A 22,173-nucleotide genomic window follows, 5' to 3' on the forward strand; every position below is an offset into this window, starting at 1 on the left:
GAAGAAGAATGAGTAGCTTTGAGAGATGAAATAGTGAAGATGGCAGACGATCATAGAAGCATATATCACTAGGGGTAAGATAGATACTGCCTACAGGAAAATTAAAGAGACTTTGGGGAAAAGAGAACCACCCTTATGAATATCAAGAGCTCAGATTGAAAACCAGTCCTAAGCAAAGAAGGGAAAACAGAAAGGTGGAAGGAATATACAGAGGGTCTATACTAGGGAGATGTACTTGAGGGCAATATTATGGAAATGGAAGAGAACGTGGATGAAAATGAAATGGGAGAAATGACACTGTGTGAAGAATTTAACAGATCACTGAAAGACCTAAGATGAAACAAGGCCCCGGGAGTAGACAACATTCCATTAGAACTACTGATGGCCTTGGGAGAGCTAGCCATGACAAAACTCTTCCATCTGGTGAGCAAGATGTATGAGACAGGCAAAATACCCTCAGACATCAAGAAGAATATAATAATCCCAATCTCGAAGAAAGGAAGATTTGACAGGTGTGATAATTAATGAACTATCAGTTTAATAAGTCATCGTTGCAAAATGCCAACACCAATTCTTTACAGATCAATGAAAAAGCTGTTAGAAGCAGACCTCGGGGAAGATCAATTTGGATTTCGTGGAAATGTTGGAACACGTGAGGCAATACTGACCCTACAACTTATATTAGAACATAGGTTAAGGAAAGACAAACCTACATTTGTATCATTTGTAGACTTAGAGAAAGCTTTTGACAATGTTGACTGGAATACTCTTTCAACCAGTAATGGCTGATACCCAACACAACTAATTTAAAATGTCCAGATGATGATTGAAGAGAATTTCTATTGTATCTGTCAACAAATCAAATGCACTGGGGAGTTGATTGGCAGTAGTTTATAAGATATCTTTATGTTTGGGATAAAAACAACTTCAGTTATTGAAAATTGCACTTTCTAAACAATGAGGAAAAATTATATATGTAGTGTTCTCTCTATAAATGTTAGCAAAATGTGTTTTTGGGTGGTCAAAAGCAATATTTGGTACTGTAGCTGGTGAAGAAATACTGTTGTACCCATAACTTCTAGTGCTTTGGATCCACAGTTCAAACGAATTTTTGATGGGCATCATATTTCTGCCATTACTTGTAATATTATAGTTTTCAGTACATGATTGCAGTTTTGACACTTATGCCATATCAAGTGCTTAAAATGGCACCTTAGCGCAAGTCAAAACTGAGTGGCCTTTATATATTAATGTTAAGATACTATTTTAAGTGATTGACAATGACCTAAGTCCCAAAATTGGAATCATATGTTGAAGAACTTTGCAGTGAGTGGTAGAAAGATATCCTTAAAAAAATGGCTCTACCAATTGAACCTGGAAACCAAGTCATGCATTTGGGTCTTTGTGGAAGTAGTCTGCAGAGTGAAAGGGGCACACAATATATGAGAAATGTTCAATATCAGGTCTGCAAGAGATACAACTCCATCATGCAATAGATCAGCTCTGGTTGAATAATTTTGGGTCAATACATTTCTTCGGGCCATCTCATACCCCTGAACTGGCTCCGTGTGTCTTCTTCCTGTTGACTGACTTTAAAGAAATAGGCCACTCATCGATTTCAGTCTCTAAAACCAGTAATTCTTGCATATGGTGCTTACCCTAAAGAACTCCTCAAAAGAAGACTGACAAAAGGCCTTCATCAAGAGGTCTGAACAGATAAACATTAGGGAGCATTCAAAAAGATGAAAATGTGCAAGGTTAAAATATATCTAAATACTTCTGGAAAATTCCTTATGTATCTCATGATGAATTATAGCTATGAACATATTTTTAAAATTTTATTTTATGAAGATAATATAAGTTATTCAGGAATTTGCTAGTACTTGATCTATGTGAGAGATCTAAATCTTATGTTTCTGCCCTTTTTCTTTTTTCGTTACTAAGATGGATTATCAATAATACATATACTTTCCAGAACTATTAGCTTCAGTTATACTAGCCTCAGTATCAACCTACTGTACATAATTTGACTTTTTGTGAGTTTTTTCATGCTACCTGATGTGTGACTCTCAATAATTGCTACTAGCCTTAATCCCCATATTGAAAAAAGTTAGCGCTTTCTTTCATAAAATTTCTACTTTATTATACAAGATCCAATTTGACAACCACTTATGTTTGATGTCAATGCACAATAACCTCTCACAAGGGGCACACGGCATCACTAGCAGTGGACGGTATGTAAAGAGTGACTGAGAACATGGAAGACAGTGCAGTTGGCTTTTGGGTCAAGGGTGGAAACATTTCTGAAATGGCATAGTTTGTAAACTGTTCGCTTGTTGTCTTGGTTAAAGTATACCACGCGTGGCAAAATGGCGCTACCCAAAACCCATGTCGAGACAACTTTGGTGCACCAGGGGCCATAGATGACAGATGTGAATGACGGTTGTGGAGATCTGTACAGATGTATAGACATGCAACTGTTGAGCAATTGACTGCTCAGGTGAACCAAGGAGCTACCAATAGTGTCTCTCAATGACTGTTCAGCAAACATTGCTGCGTCCGGACCTGCATAGCAGGTGCCTGATTCGTGCACCCACGCTGACCACTGTTCATTAGTGATGAAAGCTGGAAATTGCACACAAATATTTAAACAGGATGTCCACAGAGTGGCAACAGGAGGATTTTTCAGATGAATCATAGGACAGACAGCCATTAGCGTGCCTGAAATATCTGAAAACAAATGAGGGAGCATTATGGTCTGGGGAATATTTTCATGGCATCCCCTGGATGTGATCCCCCGGATGTGATCATTCTGGAAGGCACAGAGGATCAACACAAGTATGCAACTATCTTTGTGAACCATGACAACCCATACATGCAGTTTGTTTTTCCTCTGCACAATGGCATCTGCCTGCAGGACAACACAATGTTTCACACAGCTCACTTGGTTCGAAGAGCACCTGGATGAGTTTACCATATTCCCCTTGCCACCAAACTTCTTGGATTAAAACCCAGTTGAGAATCTGTGGGACCACCACAATTGTTCTGTATGTGCACTCAACTGAGAAACCCAGTGCAGCTGGTCAGGGCACTGGAGTCAGCATGACTCCATATTCCTGTCAGTACTTCCAGAACCTCATTGACTCCCTTCCTGCACATCTCCCATGGTCTGTGCTGCAAAAGATGGTTATTTAGGTTTTTGACAGGTGACCACATTAATGTGACTGGACAGTGTATTATCATTCACTTTTATCCAAGTATTATGGGTGTATTGGTGCATGTGTCTACAGATTGAAGCAAATGTTGCATTGTTTCTTAGCAGAGTCACATCCATATATTAGCTGATTTAAGTCTGTCGAGATGTTGCTGGATTTATTAGATAACCATTTGCAGGCAGTTCCTTGTTCATCTAGTTGACATGTAGGTACCCCCTCTACCGTTATAAGAAGCTCTCCATCAGTATGAATGATGCATTTGTGTGTGTGCGTGCATTAAGATGTAGAATACATCTCTTTCTACCTGTAATTCTCTGCATCTATTTGTATATTGTGAGGATGAGCTACACCAACCACAGTATAAACCCTCTAAGATTGTGTTATGTCAAATACGTGATATGAGTGGATGCTTCCGACACAGATGCTAAATATTTTCTAGTTGCAAAACATGATGCTTCAGCTGGCAGTTGTGGCTCTCTCAGCCTAGCTGACAAAGTACTGTAATATGAAATTCCTAACAATAAGATTTGTGTTATCCTTGCCATTATGTCCGTTAAAAGCTATTTAATTCCCAAATATTTTGTGCGTTATTTAAATCACTTGATAGATTTTTATTTTTGTTTATTTAACCTGATTTGATTAGGGCCATCAGGCACTGTCTTACATCAGACCAGGGTTTTGCATATACAGTACCTTTTTTCATCATAGTTTCCAAAAAAATAACAACCATTTTAATATGACAAATACTACTTAAATGATTTGAGTATCTGAAATGGCAATGTAAGTAAATAATACTGATTATAAACTAATAAAGCCAATGGCCTTGCCACAGTGGTAACTCTGGTTCCCGTCAGACCACCAGAGTTAAGTGCTGTCGGGCTTGGCTAGCACTTGGATGGGTCACCATCCAGGTCTGCCAAGTGCTGTTGGCAAGTGGGGTGCGCTCGGCCCTTGTGACGCCAACTGAGGGGCTGCTTGATTGAGAAGTAGCGACATGGGTCACAGAAACTGACGACAGCTGGGAGAGTGGTGTGCTGATCACATGCCCCTCCGTATCCACATCCAGTGACACCTAAAAGGGCTTAGGATGGCACAGCGGCCAATCAGTACCATTGGGACTTTGAGGCCTGTTTGGACTTTGTTTGTTTGTTTTGTGAACTAATACAGTTAATACTGGGAGCACTTGTACTTCTGCAGCTGCTACCACTAATAGTGATAACAGTAATAATAATAATAATAATAATAATAGTGACTATACTAACAGTAATCATAGTGGCAGATATAAAAATGATTTATAGGTATAACAAGGGTTATGAGTGTGTACAGGGTCAGTGGTAATTATTACTGTTGAGTTAGTGTCTTCTGAAGGTGGAGACATTATTCAGTTCTCTAATATAATATGGAAGGTTATTCCAGAGTTGGATTCATGCTACTTAGAAGGACTTCGAGAAAGTAGCTGAACGATGGAGTGGGACAGAAAGGATTTTGCTCTGATGGGACCATGTTGTTCAGGTAAGAGCGTTAAGGGGAGGAGAGATATCAGAGACAGTGTTTGTTGTTAAGAGAGTAGAGAAGACAGAGGGTATGGCAAGGAGAGGTATGAAGGACAGTGTTCATTGATAAGACAGTTGATAAGACGGAAGGTATGGAAATTTCTCCACTCAGCCAGGATATCTGTGCATACTATGGTGAAATATGATCAAAGAGTCGAACATCACAAATCTAATGATCACAGGCATTCGTAGCCAGTTACAGGTGCTGTGAGCTTTCCTGAGAAAGGTTGTGCAGAGTAACATCGCTGTAATCAATAATTGAAAGTGTAAGTGCTTGTGCAAGCTTCTTATACAGGTCAGAAGGGAAGAGCTTTTTATAGTTTTGTAGAGCATGGAGAGACGCTGATGCTTTCTTGCACATTGCAGTTACATGCTCAGTCCAATTTAGATTTTCGTCTATTATTACGCCCAGATTTCTTGCAGTAGGAGAAGTTGATATTTGTCCCATTGAGTGTTAATGATGGTATGGACTGCCAATATTCTGGGCTAATGAGCCTAGAATGACCAACCAGTACCACGTGGGTTTTGAATAGGTTGGGCTTTAACCCTATATCCTGCACCTATTTTGATAGTGCACACAGCTTAGCATTGAGATTATCAGTGGTTCTCGTAACTCTCATTGGTTTTGCACTTAGATGTAACTGGAGGCCATCAGTGTACATGTGATATTTGTAGTAGGACAAAACTGCTGACACATCATTTATGTACACTGAAAATAGTAGAAGACCAAATATCAAACACTGGGGGCTGACTTATGTTATGTTATGTTATGTTATGTGGTTTATTCATCTCATTACATACAATTTTCAAATCATTTGATTTGATGTACAGGAGACATGTCAAGGTTTACAAAAGAAACTTTTTTCACTTTTTTAAGAGAACTACAAAAGTTTACATTATATTTTACATTTCTAAGTTACAGCTACACATGTACATAAAATAATAAATGTATTACAATCCCTGTGTTCAGATTGTGAAGCTGTCCTCAATGAATTCATCGACAGAATAATAACACTTTTCCACCAGGAGAGTAAAGAGCAATCTTTTCAGTGAACCAATCTCCATTTTAAATATATTACTGCCTTTTATTTTATTGAAAATTTTTAACCCCATATACTCTGGCGTTTGGGCATAAAGTTTTAAACGATGTGTTGGAAGTTTGAAGTTATCTCTGTGGCGAGTGCTGTAGTTGTGGTCAAAACGGAAATTGTCTAGTGTATGTTGATTTCTATATAGGAACACCACCATCTCATATATGTAAAGTGAGGGGATAGATAGTACTTTTAAATTTTTTAACAGTGGTCGACAGGATTCCCGTTTTTTTGCAACACACATGTTTCTAATTACTTTCTTTTGTAATACTAGGAGCCTAGTGACATTTGCTGAATTTCCCCAGAAGATTATGCCATAACGAATAACTGACTCAAAGTAGCAGTGATAAACTATCTTTCTGGTATCTATGTTTGTGGCACCTGACAAAATACACATTGCAAATGCTAAGTTGTTCAGTTGATTTGCTAAGTAATCTATGTGTACCTTCCAATTTAAATTTTTGTCAAGATTTAGGCCTAAGAACTTCACGTGGTTTGCTTCTGTGATATCCTGATCATTGCAAGTTATCTTTATTTCACTCCTTTCTACTGATTTAGCTTCAAATTGCATCATTTTGGTTTTAGTTACATTTAGTTTTAGTCCATTTTGATAGAACCAAGATTCAAGTTTTTCTAAAGTGTTTTTGGCTTTTTCTGGAATATTTTCAGATACCTCATTTTCAATTAGAACTGATGTATCATCAGCAAATAAGACTGAATGAACATCAATAGCAAGTGGTAGGTCATACTACCAGCATCCATTGTGACTTTGTAGTGTGAGATGTGCATTGTTGGCAAGACGTCAGCTATGAGAGAAATTATTGTGCTGCACTTGGTGAGAAATTTAGCCTGCTAAGTTTGGCAAGTAAAATGTCAAAGTTGACAGTGTCAAAGTATTTGCTGAAGTTTAAGAATCACATGATAGTTGCCTCTGGAACTACAGATCATCTGTTACCTTTACTTAGACAGAGGTTGTGTTGTGATGTTTGTGGAAACCTTATTGGTATTCATGTAGTAGGTTGTTTACTGCTAGGTAGTTTGTTACCTGGCCATGGACTATACAGGGTGGTCCATTGATCGTGACTGGGCCAAATATCTCACGAAATAAGCATCAAACAAAAAAAAAAAAAAACCACAAAGAACAAAACTAGTTTAGCTTGAATGGGGAAACCAGATGGCGCTATGGTTGGCCTGTTAGATGGTGCTGCCATAGGTCAAACGGATATCAACTGTGTTTTTTTAAAATAGGAACCCCCATTTTTTATTACATATTCGTGTAGTAAGTAAAGAAATATGAATGTTGTAGTTGGATCACTTTTTTCGCTTTGTGGTGGATGGCGCTGTAATAGGCACAAACGTATGGCTCACAATTTTAGACGAACAGTTGGTAACAGGTAGGTTTTTTAAATTAAAATACAGAACGTAGGTGCGTTTGAACATTTTATTTCGGTTGTTCCAATGTGATACATGTATCTTTGTGAACTTATCATTTCTATGCTGTTACAGCGTGATTACTTGTAAATACCACATTAATGGAATAAATGCTCAAAATGATGTCCGTCAACCTCAATTCATTTGGCAATATGTGTAACAACATTCCTCTCAACAGCGAGTAGTTCGCCTTCCGTAATGTTTGCACATGCATTGACAATGCGCTGGCGCATGTTGTCAGGCATTGCCGGTGGATCACGATAGCAAATATCCTTCAACTTTCCCCACAGAAAGAAATCCGGGGACATCAGATCTGGTGAACATGCGGGCCATGGTATGGTGCTTAGACGACCAATCCACCTGTCATGAAATATGCTATTCAATACCGCTTCAACCACACGCCGAGGCTATGTGCCGGACATCCATCATGTTGGAAGTACATCGCCATTCTTTCATGCAATGAAACATCTTGTAGTAACATCGGTAGAATATTACATAGGAAATCAGCATACATTGTGCCATTTAGATTGCCATCGATAAAATGGGGGCCAATTATCCTTCCACCCATAATGCCGCACCATACCTTAACCCGCCAAGGTCACTGATGTTCCACTTGTCGCAGCCATCGTGGATTTTCTGTTGCCCAATAGTGCATATTATGCTGGTTTACGTTACTGCTGTTGGTGAATGACACTTCGTCGCTAAATAGAACGCGTGCTAAAAATCTGTGTTCATCCTGTAATTTCTCTTGTGCCCAGTGGCAGAACTGTACACAACATTCAAAGTCGTTACCATGCAATTCCTGGTGCATAGAAATATGGTACAGGTGCAATCGATGTTGATGTATTCTCAACACCAACGTTTTTGCGATTCCCATTTCTTGTGCAATTTGTCTGCTACTGATGTGCAGATTAGCCGCGACAGCAGCTAAAACACCTACTTGTGCATCATCATTTGTTGCAGGTCGTGGTTGATGTTTCACATGTGGCTGAACACTTCCTGTTTCCTTAAATAATGTAACTATCCGGCGAACGGTCCGGACACTTGGATGATGTCGTCCAGGATACCGAGCAGCATACATAGCAAACAGCCATTGGGCATTTTGATCACAATAGCCATACATCAACACGATATCGACTTTTTCTGCAATTGGTAAACGGTCCATTTTAACATGAAGCAAATACCGTCTGCACTGGTGGAATGTCACGTGATACCATGTACTTATACGTTTGTGACTATTACAGCACCATCTGTCACAAAGCGAAAATAGTGGTCCAACTAAAACATTCGTATTTCTTTACATGCTACATGAATATGTAATAAAAAATGGGGGTTCCTATTTAAAAAAAAAAAAAAAAAAAAAAAAAAAAAAAAAAAAACGCAGTTGATATCCGTTTGACCTGTGGCAGCGCCATCTAGCGGGCCAACCATAGCGCTATCTGATTTCCCCCTTCAAGCTAGAGGAGTTTCGTTCTTTGTAGTTTTTTCGTTTGATGCTTATTTCATGAGATATTTGGCCCGGTCACTATCAATGGACCACCCTGTATATTCTAAGGCCTTGGACAGTGCAGGAAGAATGCAAATAGGTCATTTATCAGAGGGTGCTTGGCAACATTGTTTTTAAGTGTGCCTCAAATAGTCCCTATTTTTGGGACTTAGGAAAATACTTGTGGCGAATGAATGGTTGAAGATATTTGTTATAGTGGGTAGTAGTGGGTCTGTAATAAGCTTCATTATTTGAACTGTGATGCCATCACATCCAATAGCTGCTGATATGATATGCACGATGGTTCCTCTGACAGTATTGCAAGTAACACGCTTTAGATAGAATTTTTCATCTCTACAGTTATTTACCACCCTGAAGTAATCAATGCTTCTCTGTTTCATTTGTGGTTGTAGGTAATGGGAAGTACCGGTTCAGTTCTTTGTCTGGGACAATGAGAACAGCTGTGCTTTTACTTTGCATATACCAAGACCAAACAGATTTTTCTGTAGGTCAACTGGTCTATTTCTGTTATTGGTTAATGTATGGGCATGCCTCAGTTTTGCATTTTTCATCGCTTGACCGACTCAATTGCACTTCTCCTTGTAAGCAGTATGATTTTCAGGCATGGGGCGTAGTTTGTATGCCCAGTGTGGTGCATCTCTGAGATTTGTGAACCATTTTAGTTCTACAAATAACCAAGGTGCTGGTTTCCAAGTTACATAGTAAACCAATGAAGTTTTTTTGTTTGTGACCAAAAAGGGAATAGAAGATGTCCCCCAAACTATTTCTTGCGCATCAGTTGCAAGTTCAGATAAGTTAATACGTTTGAAGTCTCAATATGTAGTCAGTTGCGGTTTCATTCGGGGACATTCTAGAGAGTTCATCATGAAAATTATGTCATGTATGGGCAAGCCAGGGGACTTTGTTACAGATGTATCTATGAGAGTGTGGGTTGGAAGTAGCAACATGTTTGAAGAAGAAAGCATCAGCTTAAATTTAACACTGGATGAACTATTGTATAGAAAATTTATTTAATGCCACCTGATATAATTATATGCTCCTATGTCAATTCGAGACTTGAAGGAGCAGTTTCAAAGCAGGCAAACCCGCCTAGGAGGTTTGTGGAAGACACATATCAGGCCCTTTCTGTTAGATATTTGATCTCTGTGAACATACATTCTACTTGTTTGTCTTCATTATTGTTGGATGTGTGTAGCACAGTAATTGATCAATCAAAGTATATGTATGCCCATGCTCCACCCCTTCCTCAGTTACATCTGTTGTAGAAAGATGTAGCCATCTAGATTTACTGAACTTGTGGGATTACTTGGTTTGAGTCATGTCTTGAATGGTTTGTGTCTATATACAGGGTGAATACCTAAAACTTACACCACAAATATTGCAGAAATGGAAATTTCTATTGATGTGCAGTTTTTACAGAATGGATTGGTGGTCAGGGGCTCATATTATTAGCCAATTACCAGACTAATAATATTTAGAAAGTGTATTTTTTTGTGCAAACATACACTTTTTAAAATGGAGCAAAGCCCGTTGACATTAAAAGACTGAAAGTAGGGTAAATTAGGATGTTGAAAGTAGGGTAAATTAGAATGTCACTGGTGTTTGTTGCAGGATTCTAGTGCAAGTTGTTTACGAGATATCATATTTTGAAAAGTTTCCACACCAACACTTATTTGTGCCATTCAATCTGCATAGTTGTTGCTGTGATTTTGCTATGTTTGCTTGCAGAGTGCTTGTATGTTCCTTCACTGCATTGAGACTTGTTACTCAGTTAGTGTGTGACAGACGAAGCAGTAGATCGTGAGTGGACGATGGGATTTACCAATGCAGAAAAAGCCGACATGCTCACAGTGTATGGCAAATGTTGGAAGAATGCAGTTCATTCTTGTACGGGCTATGCGACAAGATATCCTAATAGATGTCAACCATCTTGGCAGTTATTTTTCAACCTCTTATGTGATAGTGGTAGTGTAACGCCTAGAGGATGTTACAGAAGGAAAGAAGAGATGACAGAAGAGGGGAAAGTTAATGTTATTTCTGCTGTTGCAGTTGATATGCACTTTAGATCCCGCGCAATCCCACGAGGAAGTGGCATGACTCAGGCAAGTGTCCATTGACGTTCGTTCCGTCTCGATCACATATCTCTCCATCATGAGCTGCATGGAAAGGATTATGAGAATCGTGTTAACTTCTGTACATGGGCATTAAGATTGAATACTCCAGGTGTGTCATATACTTTGTTTAGTGATGAACCTACATTTACCAATCATGGCCAGGTAAACCACCAAAACGCACTGTTGGTCTGTCTGTAATCCCTGTTGTCTTCTTGGCTTCATCAGGTGGAACGTCAGAACCTATGGAGTGTAAATGTGTGGTGTGGGATAGTGAACCATGAGCTTATAGGCTACCATTTTTCATAGACAGAACACTGAACCCACACAAGCATTGCAACCTCCTAACAGATCATCTTCCACGAATGCTAGAAGACATTCCTCTGCAGACTAAGACGAAACTATGATGCCAACATGATGACTGCCCAGCCCATAGTGCACGAAGTACTACAGCATGTCTTCACAAATTGTTTCCAAATTGTTGGATTGGACACAGAGGACCTGTACCTTAGCTAACCCATTCCCTCGTTTTGTCGCCTGTAGACTTTTTTTCTGTTGAAAGACACTGCCTGCAAGGGCATACCAACCACACTCAATGATACGCAATGATGTATAACTGCAGCCCCCTTGGATGTCTCTGTTGAAATGCTAGCATGCGTACAACAGTTGTTAAGATGGAAAACTGTATGTATGTGATTGCAAGTGGTGATTTTGAACACAACCTGTGATGCTCACTTGTCTCATTACTGCTCAGAATCCACAGAACTAGTGTATGAACTTGTGTTGTTCTTTAGTGTGCGCTACCACAGGTATTGTACAGGTTTTGGTGTGGGAACTTCCCAAAATACTGTATCTTGTAGACACTAGAGTCCTGTAACAAACACCACTGACATTCTGATGTACCCTACTTTTAGTTTGTTAGTGTCAATAGGCATTGTTCTGTTTTTTTTTTTTAAAAAAAATGTCTGTCTGCACAAAAAATACACCATATAACTATTATTATGATCTGTTGTTTGGCTAACAACATTTATTCACATTTCAAGGGAGCTTCCATTCTGTGAAAACCACACATCACTAGCACTTTCCATTTCCACAATATTTGTAGTGCAAGTTTTAGGTGATTCATCCTGTATACAATGAAACATTGCTTAACCAAACTTGGGTCAAGTGAAAACCAGGTTATCAGAAACAACTCTCAAAAAGAAAAAAAGAAAGAGAACCTGTACTCACAGAAACAGTTAGAGGCGCCATTGTGCAGGGCTGCAGTTAGTGGGCGGAGTTGCTTCCCCACACAGCATTTCACCAGTCTAAATGAAGCTGCGTTGCCAACAATAGTGCATTTGAGTGGTTGTTTCCTTCCATTGCATATGTGTTTTTGTGCTATGCTACAGACTATGAAGTACCCTATACTGTATGGTAATGTACTGTGATCCTGAAACTGTAATTTTAATTTTTTATAAAGAACATAAGCATAACCTGGAAAGAGTCTTTTGAATTCGTTTGACCCTCAAAACTTTCAAAAATACATATAATAGAAAATACTGTAGTAGATTTTTTAAATTCATGGCTTAACCGACAAAATTGTTGTCTGAAGTGGCTTCCTTCTCCTGCACAACCCTACCTCCCCCCCTCCCCCCAAAATCCTCCTGAAGTTCGGTTTACTGTGGTTGTAGTGTGTGTGTGTGTGTGTGTGTGTGTGTGTGTGGGGGGGGGGGGGGTTCTGTATGTAACTGTGTGTCTTAAGTGATGACAAATCCTATGATCTGATACTTTTAGATTCTTTCTCTTGTTCATACACATTTTTGTGAATTTTTTCCACATATCAAGGGAGCTTCCATTAAATACCCTGTGTTCTGCACATACTTACAGTCATCAGGCAGTGTGGTCAGTGAGCAAGCTGAGTATACTGATGATATTATTTCATAAATTGTTCACCTATTTTGGAAACATAAGTAGTCTTATGACATTTCCTTTGTCATACCTGATGTTACTTTGGTTGCTGTTGAACATCACATATGGAGGAGGAGGAGGAGGAGGAGGAGGAGGAGGATAGTAGTGTTTAACGTCCCGTCGACAACGAGGTCATGAGAGACGGAGCGCAAGCTCGTGTTAGGGAAGGATGGGGAAGGAAATCGGCCGTGCCCTTTCGAAGGAACCATCCCGGCATTTGCCTGAAGCGATTTAGGGAAATCACGGAAAACCTAAATCAGGATGGCCGGAGACGGGATTGAACCGTCGTCCTCCCGAATGCGACTCCAGTGTGCTAAGAACATCACATATGACATTTGACAATATACTCTGCATGGTTGTATCTTTCTTACTAAATGTGACTGTTATAGTGCATCAGTCTCTTGGGAATTTAGGGAGATGAAGCCAACCTATTTTCCACAAGTTTGTTGACCGAGCGAGGTGGTGCAATGGTGAGACACTGGATGGAGGACGACTGTTCAATCCCGCATCCGGCCATCCTGATTTATGTTTTCTGTGATTTCCCTAAACTGCTCCAGGCAAATGCCGGGATGGTTCCTTTGAAAGGGCACAGCTGACCTCCTTCCTCATCCTTCCCTAATCCGATGAGACCGATGACCTCGCTGTCTGGTCTCCTTCCCCGAACAACCCAACCACAAGTTTGTTATTTCCTGGACCCATGGTTCCGAACACCCCAACCACAAGTTTGTTATTTCCTGGACCCATGGTTCTGAAAGGAGCTTCATTTTCCCAGGGAATGTTATTGTGGCAAACATTAGAATATGCTTCAGGATCCATCAACAGGCAGGCATTAAGGATTTGGTCCGTAATTCTGTCTCTCTTCTTTTGCCCTTGCAATAATCTTAAATGGCGTGCTCTTTTCTAGTCACATATAAAGGGAAGCAGTAGACATATCCACGAGTAAGGATACAGATTTTCCAAGAAAGTACTGTCTTCTCCTCTCATCTCTAATGTCTACATTGTTGATGGGATGTTGAAGTATAATCAACCTTCTTTGTATCTCCTTTGACCTTTGTCCCTGGGTGATGTTTCTACTTAATGATTCAAAAGTCCATGTGCATTTTCTTTCCAACCCTTTTCCATTATTTTGTCAAATGAAAGAACTTCTAATGTTGAAAACTAGCCTTTGTCAGTTTTTCACTTCCACATGGTTGCCATGAGTCAGATGCAATATATTTTGAATTGGATGACACCTTCAATATGTAACATAAAACATAGAGCTGGTTAATGTGATCACAGACTTTGTTAGGAATAGTCCTGCTGCAGGTTGGATGCAGTAAGACATCCTTCAGTTCACCCAGTTAGTTAAGAGGGAGCACAAAATTTAATTTGGAATCATAAACAGATTTCATATTTTTTGTGTGAGTAAGGTATTATGGCAAGTTATGTTGACTGTTAGAATCTCTCTCTCTCTCTCTCTCTCTCTCTCTCTCTCTCTCTCTGGTGTGTGTGTGTGTGTGTGTGTGTGTGTGTGTTTGAGAAGTGAGAAGATCATAGCAAAAATGTGCATTCATGTGTTGTATTTTCTTCTCTTACAGCATCTGAAGACTTCCTACTTCCAAGAAAAATGAAGTCCTTCTCATCAGCAAAACGTGCAAAAAGTTCTGAGCGTGAAACTGCTGCCGCTTCAGCGAAGAAAGTGAAGGCAGAGCCCAAAATCTCAGAATTAACAGCAGATAACACTGAGGCTGGAAACAAGAAGACACGTCAGCAGGCTATACAAAAACAAGTGAAACAAAAGCGTTCCAAATCAGCTACTGCGTTTACTATTGAAAACAAACGTACAGATCCCACAAGAATAAAACAGTTTAATCAGCAGCAAAATAATGGTAAGCATTTTAGGTATATCTACTTTTCAACTTTTTATATTTTGCCCAGACTTGGTATGTACTTACGGCAAGTTCATTGTCAGCAGACAGTACTGAGGCTGGAAACAAGAGAACCCGTCTGGCTATGCAAAAACAAGTGAAACAAAAGCGTTCCAAATCAGCTGCTGCATTTACTACTGAAAAGAAACATACAGACCCTACAAGAATAAAACAATTTAATCAGCAGCAAAATAATGGTAAACATATCAGTTGTATCTACTTATCATGTTTTTAAAGTTTTTCACAGACTTAGTGTGTTCTTATGGTAGGTTCATTGTCAGCAGATAGCACTGAGGCTGGAAACAAGAGAACACGTCAGCAGGCTATACAAAAACAAGTGAAACAAAAGCGTTCCAAATCAGCTGCTGCATTTACTACAGAAAAGAAACGTACAGACCCTACAAGAATAAAACAGTTTAATCAGCAGAAAAATAGTGGTAAGCATTTTAGGTGTATCTACTTCCACATTTTTCACAGACTGAGTGTGTTCTTATGGTAGGTTCATTGTCAGCAGATAGCACTGAGACTGGAAACAAGAGAACACGCCAGCAGACTATACAAAAACAAATGAAACAAAAGCGTTCCAAATCAGCTGCTGCATTGACTACTGAAAATAAACGTACAGACCCTACAAGAATAAAACAGTTTAATCAGCAGAAAAATAGTGGTAAGCATTTTAGGTGTATCTACTTTCAAGTTTTTTTTTATTTATTTATTTTTTTTTTTTTTAAATTTCATTTCCACAGCCTTAGTATATGCTTCAATTCACATGTTTCTTTTAAAATTTATCCAGGGGTGGCATAAGTTTTGGAAATCAGGAAATTTCAGAGTATTTCAAACATGTCAGGGAAATCATGGGAATATCGGGGAACTTTGGAAAAAAACAACACTGGAAAAATCTCATTTCCATCTCAGTTGATGAAATGGATTGTTTACTGAAATGTCGTGCTTTGTCACTGGCTGGGTGCAGCTGAGTATGTGCGTCACTTCCCTACTCCCTCATCCCTACTGCTTCTCCCCTTCCTACCACTCCCCTCAGCTTGCAGTCATTGCTGCCACCACTTCTTGCTGTTAGCCTAGCAACTGCCGACGAGCGTCAGGGAGGCTTTGAGGAGTGGTTTGTTTGGATCTGATTCTTGGAGTCTGTAGATGCTATGGCCAGAGATGGCAGTCATGTCTGTGTCTGGGTGATTGTGTGAATGTGTGTGCACGCTCATTTTCTGATGAGGACTATGGCTGAAAATTTAGCTGTGACAGTGTGATTGTCTTTTCTACAAGCCTGTCTGCGCACAGCGTGCGGTCTCATTTTCTGTCTGTGTCTCGTGAATAGTAGGCCACACAAGTGGATTTTTACGACAGGCCAAAACTGCAGGCCATTTCTGCCGGTATCTCTAATGGATTGGGTCTGCCAATCTGAAGCTTGTCGTTCCACATTAATGGCAAATCCTGCCCATCGGATCTAGTCTCATCGATCTGTCACGAGGTTGGATTTGTTTGTGTGTGGCGTATGTAGCTGATTTTTGTGGTTTATCCTTGGACCCAGGGCTGCGGTGCTCTTTGGCAGGCCAGAAGCCTCGGGCAGTTGATTTCAGGAACTGCGACTGTCTCACTGCAAGTACATTGTACAGATCAGTGTTTTGTAGACATTTTATTTATTCTAGTACATTTTGGCACTCCAAAAGTAGCTTGTATATTAGAAAGAATGGACGATAAGAAGAATAAAATTGTGGCACTCACTGGCAGTTAGTACACTATGTACTCCAACATTTCTCAAAAGAAAAATTACACAATACCTGTAAAATAATAGACATAACATAGTGGGTAATAACTGACAATAACAAACATAGTAGAACCAACATTTTATTGGCGGTCACCTATAGTATTGGTTTACAAAACTTTTCCCCATCATATACACTTCTTTCAAGAGGCCTACTTTTTCCTGAGGTTATTTCTGAAATAAATGAAGGTATTTTAAATCTCTCTTGTGACTCCAAGGAAATGCAAATTTTTGTCATTAAATGTGTTTCATTTTATTGAAATAAAATAACATCAGTGGTCTTAATGAAACACACATACCACTTGGCTTGCTTTCCCCATCTAAAAGCAGTGTGTTCCAAAAGATATTGATATTAGTGCTTCAGATTTTTCTCGCATGAACAAATGCTGTCTGCTTGCAAGTTTTTTTTTTTTTTTAAATATATTTCCTCATTTGACACTATTTTTTCTTGTATTGTAGCTGCAAAGATGGATTTAAAATACCTTCAGTTGTTATAAAGCCGTAATGGACGATATGGTCACACAAATGAAGAATTTTTTTTCTGAAACTTCAGTTCAAATTTTGTGGCTTAGTTTTTATAGCAATACTGTGGTCCACAGTTGAAATACTGTCTAGACTTTTTCAATGATCTCGTTGTACATCCTATTTTTTACATTCTTGTTTGTGTAATGTTCATATGTCAATTTTCACAAACAAGAAATTTCATGGTACAGTTGCGTGTTTTTTGATATGGTCATTGGTCCAGACCTTTCATTATATTTGTAGCAACTGAAACATGCTGTGTCTTTAAAACCACTCTCTCAGAAGTGGCGAATTTCGAGCAACAGCTACATTTCTCTTGTTTTCATCTTAAAATTTACTTTCTTTGACAAAAAAAGTGGGTTTTGCGCAGTGTCACCTCGCTAACATCCTAATGCGTTTGCTGTCGTGACAGAATCTTGAAACGGGGTTTATTAAGTGAGGAAATGTGCTCAATTCAGGAAAAAATTGATGAAAAATTACATTTTCTGTTTAAAAACAAATGTGTAATTTCTTAATATATTTTGTTGCAAAGCCACACTAATTCTCATTTGAGCAGCTATTGAAGATTTAAAAAAAGTTACATCATTCCATTACACAAGTCTACAGTTACTCATATAATACAGTAGATAAAAAAATTCCATGTGCTTATCAAGTAGGAGACATTTCCGTGCTATCATTTGCTGAAATCTCATTTCGATAACTCTGACCATTTGTTAGGCATGAGGGACACTGTGAATATTTTATTCTCACATTCTGCAGATACAATCTCGGGGTCGGGCCTCCACAAGACACAGGCAGGAGCTGCAGATATCAAAGAATTCGCTGGAAATATCCATGCCTCATTGGGAAAATCCATTTTTTGTGTGGCGTCTTGCCTTCGAAGGCACACCAGCTTTTGCTTGTTTCAGGAGTATTGTCAACAAACAACTTTCCATCCTCAGTTATGTGTATCTCTCACAGTGTTCTAGTAGCATATCATGGTGAAATCAAGCAAGGTGAAATTCAATACTGAATGCACTATTTTTCATCTGCATTTTAAGCTATACCACTGCTGCCAGTATGCTGGATGGTTTTAAGACAGAAACTGGGACGTTGTATCTTTTCTGATATCAATTTGTAATGTGTTGAACGAGAGCTGATTATAAAAGAACAATAAACCTGAAAATCTGCTCGTCTTTAAAAAAAAAATTTGCTCTCTGTGCTGGCTGGAAAATGAAGATGTGGCCGACTGCTGTTTTTGAGAGAATTCTAATGTGTGACCCCCATGACACCTTTTCTGTTCATTTGAGAGAATTCTAATGTGTGACCCCCATGACACCTTTTCTGTTCAGTGCTTTGTCTTCTCTGTCTGCTTATGTGGTGTCTTTAGTTGTTAAGGCTCAAGTATTATCTGCCATGAAATCGGTGTGTGATAATAAAGCTGGTCTTATCCCCACAATGTACATGAATTTAGGTCATGCTGTAAGGTCTGAGCTCAGAAAAGTAAATGTGCATGCCAAAGATATTTTAACTTTCAGAACAAGCACAGGCTGATTGAAATGTGCCCAAACCTCCTCCTAAAGTCACCTTTGAAGTACAGTATTTGTAGACAGATAAGCTTTTGTGATAAATAGGAGCTCAAGAACTAGCCAGGCATTGAATAAGTGCTAAGGACTGTGATAAAGTTGAGAAAGAATTCACGCAGCTTCTTGGTTAGGAGGTATTTTTTGGGCCTCTGTGCAAATTACAGGAGGACTGAGATGAGAATTGATCACTTCTGAAGAGACTTATTGGATGGTGATACCACCTTTCAGCATTTGTACAGCTTTATTCAAAATGTTCTCATTCTTAGCCATGGTCAAGCCATCATAGGGCAAGGTTTATCCATTAATAAAGCGTGTATGGCAGTCAACCAAGAAACCAAGTCATTGGTAGCTGTATGTCAAGTATATGATGGCCTGAAATCAGCTGGCGGTGTCTTCAAGATTGACATTAACAAGGGAATGATTCTGGACCATTTGCAATGCTGGAGATAAGTATGATGAGGGTTTAAAGCAGAAGCAACATGAAGAACCTGAAGCCAAGAGAGCTAGATGGAAGAGATCCATTGTCCAGCAAGCTAAAGAACTGGAGGCCAAAAAGTCACAGATATTGTCCAAAAGGGCCACTGTACTGAGTGGAATTGATGAAGAGATTGCTTCTCTCACAAATGAGTTTTGACTGGTTTCATTGATTGATTTGCATTGTTTGTTTGACAAAATACAGAGTATTATTATTTGGCAGAGAAAAATCACTAAACATACCCCAGTGCTGTTATAAACCACCTTTCTTTTGTGTTGCTGGGTCTGATGCATTATCTTGTCTGGAAAGTTCATAGATCCTATATGATAGGATGAAGGTGTTATCGAAGTATGAAACCCGAATGAAAAAGGTGACTGAAGAAACCTGTGTCTACATTTTGATGTTCAGTGTACCAGGCTTGTCAGGATATGAAAACATGTTTTAACACTGTAGTTTGTGTGTATTTTTTCCAAACCCTCTTGTAATATTTAGTGCCAGAATCTTGACTGTAGCAGACAGCCCATAACAATCAATGGTAATTTAGGGAAATAATGGCCAGGCAGCTTATGTGCCGGATGTAGGCTGCACACAAAGAAAAGGAAATTCAACTTGATGCCAAAATGCATTTCAAACAATGTATCTTACAACATTTGTTACTCCATTTCCATCAGTTGTAAAGGAGCCTCACAATTATTTTGTGGATGAACCTGTTACTTCACAGCCTTTTCAGGCACGTGCCGTTACCCTCATCACTGCTTCAGTGTGTCAGTATTTATCTCAACTTTCCAATTTCAGTTGGGGTTCTGTGGAAGAGTTTAAGTTTGTGTCCTAACCCAACAGACACTTCTAATCTGTCGGGAGAGTGCGTGACAACTGATAATTTTCTGTGGAAAGAAAGATGTATTCTGAGGAATAATTTTTGATGTCATCTCTGCTGCAATATTTGTCCTCAGCCCATCATTTGAAAAATGACTTATAGGGTTTGAGACATAAAAAACGAGATAGTAGCAGATCAGTATTGTTAATGCAGAGGGGAATTGCCATTTCCAGCAATGTGTTACGAGGAAGTTTGCTAATGTTATGATTTGAATTGTTGTTAAAAATTCTTATTTTCTTCCTTAACCACTTTTCAGATAAATTGTGTATGATGTTGGGCAGGCAAACATTCAGTATTTGCTGCATGTTAACTTCAAGTACAAATTTTAAATTTCCTGCCTCACAGCTTAAAATTTGTTTGGATTTTACATAAAAGGACTAAAAGTGTCACCTAATTTGCTGAAAATGACTGAATTTTCACATATTGTAACACCTAACCAAAAGGCAAAACTTCTGTTTAGGTACAGTTTAATCATAAGACTGTGTCAGTCTATTAGACATAAAAGCAGTTTTGACAAACTTCAAATTTGGTATTGATTTTAATCTGATAAACAGTTTTCTGTTCATATTAAATTCTTGTACTGTGATTGAAGCAATTTGTATTATGATTTGATGGCATCACGTATGTTTCAAAGGTTTGATTCCATGGAAAATATGTTTTATCTTTTTAAGCATTGACAATAACTAGCACATGGTCTTAATATAAACAGATTAAAATTCAAGTATTCAACATGGTGTATGAGATTTTTGAGTGATAAATTGTAATTAAATATTGGGTTCTGCCATGAAAGTTTCTTTTAAATTATGATTTCATAATATGCCACTATCATAGATGGACAATTTTATCCAAGTAAAATTTTCTGTACACACTTTAATTCTTTGCTTTGATAAATTTGTGTATATAAGGATTTATCATGGACATACTGATATGTGTCAGTATTTGTTTTGCATTTGAAGATGACTGATACATTTGTCTGCTTGTGTCTGTGTATGTGCGGATGGATGTGTGTGTGTGTGTGTGTGTGTGTGTGTGGGGGGGGGGGGGGTCGCGGGGTACCCTCTCCCTTAATACCCACATCCTTTCGTCTTTCCCTCTCCTTTTCTCTTTCCTGATGAAGCAGGAGATATATATATATATATATATATATATATATGTCTACTGCTGACAAAGGCCTTAATGGCCGAAAGCTTTAATTGTGTGAATCTTTTTGTTGTGCCATATCGCGACTCAGCATCTCTGCTATATGGTGAGTAGCAACTTTCCTTCTCTGGTATTGTTACATTCCATCCTGGATTTTCCATTGTTTGATTCTTCAGATGAATTCTAAGATGCTGATGTGGCCTCTTGTTGATAAGATGTCAGACTGTAATTTTCCTTCTTTTGTTCCTGTATGACATGGTTACTTGGACAATAGTGGCTGTTGAAAAGTCCCTGATTTGTTTGTGGAATCCTGCACACATTTTGTACACACACCAATATTTATGCTGTATCTTTAATATGATTACTGTCCTTGAAAATTGTTTGTGATCGAGATAAAACTTTTACTAGCATCTGCTAAATGGTATTTTACACGCTTCCACTTCAGAAGCATTAGTTTTAGTGCAGCCTTATATCTCGTGCTCATAGGGGATTCCCCACCCTCCTTACTGTTCTGATATATTATTTATAGCGTCACCACCATAGTGCCCAATTGTTTATGTATATGGGAGGGTGTAACTCCATTTTATAAACACTGATGATTAAATATATGTATAATATATAGCACTATCTCTTGATGATTTCCAGGAATGAATCTTATTGGACACTCCTTGTATTGTGTATCTTGTGTTACATAAGCTGAGCAGTTGCCAGTGATTGACGCAAGTAATGACTGTTGTATTCACAGGATTCATTATGCTACATTTGTCCTGCAATCGTGACAAATGGCAAGCACTTCAGGGAACTTGGCCAGGACACCCACATTCTCAGGACTGGCTCACATCGCTTTGATGAAGCAGGAATTCTTGACTTGTGGGTTGGTCACTGCTGCCAGTCTCCAATATGAAATAATCGGTGCATGGATTGATGATCACTGTTTCACATGATGGTGATTGTTATTGTGTATTTAGAAGAATCTCCTCATATCCACCCAGATCAGGGCAATGATGAAAAAATCTATAAAAAAATTAAAAGAAAGGTGGCTCACTTCTGCA

At 38.8% G+C, this 22,173-nt stretch overlaps 1 protein-coding gene and 1 pseudogene across 10 annotated transcripts in view; both read left to right on the forward strand.

Annotated features, from left to right (window-relative positions):
• The window catches only part of LOC124555432 (pumilio homolog 3-like), a 208,254-nt gene that overhangs the window by 21,126 nt on the left and 164,955 nt on the right, over positions 1–22,173 (forward strand). For 3 of the 10 annotated variants that reach the window (XM_047129334.1, XM_047129340.1, XM_047129339.1), the window contains exons 2-5: positions 14,436–14,726; positions 14,810–14,962; positions 15,050–15,202; positions 15,280–15,432. The gene's annotated coding sequence lies outside the window, so the exon portion shown is untranslated. Of the gene's footprint in view, positions 1–14,435; positions 14,727–14,809; positions 14,963–15,034; positions 15,203–15,276; positions 15,433–22,173 lie in introns of all 10 variants that reach the window. The other 7 variants (XM_047129338.1, XM_047129336.1, XM_047129335.1 and 4 more) reach the window with 7 other exon arrangements.
• Positions 4,029–4,147, forward strand: LOC124557201 (annotated as a pseudogene).

This window comes from Schistocerca americana, chromosome X (genome assembly GCF_021461395.2).
Source record: "Schistocerca americana isolate TAMUIC-IGC-003095 chromosome X, iqSchAmer2.1, whole genome shotgun sequence".
In the NCBI taxonomy this organism is placed as follows: Eukaryota; Metazoa; Arthropoda; class Insecta; order Orthoptera; family Acrididae; genus Schistocerca; species Schistocerca americana.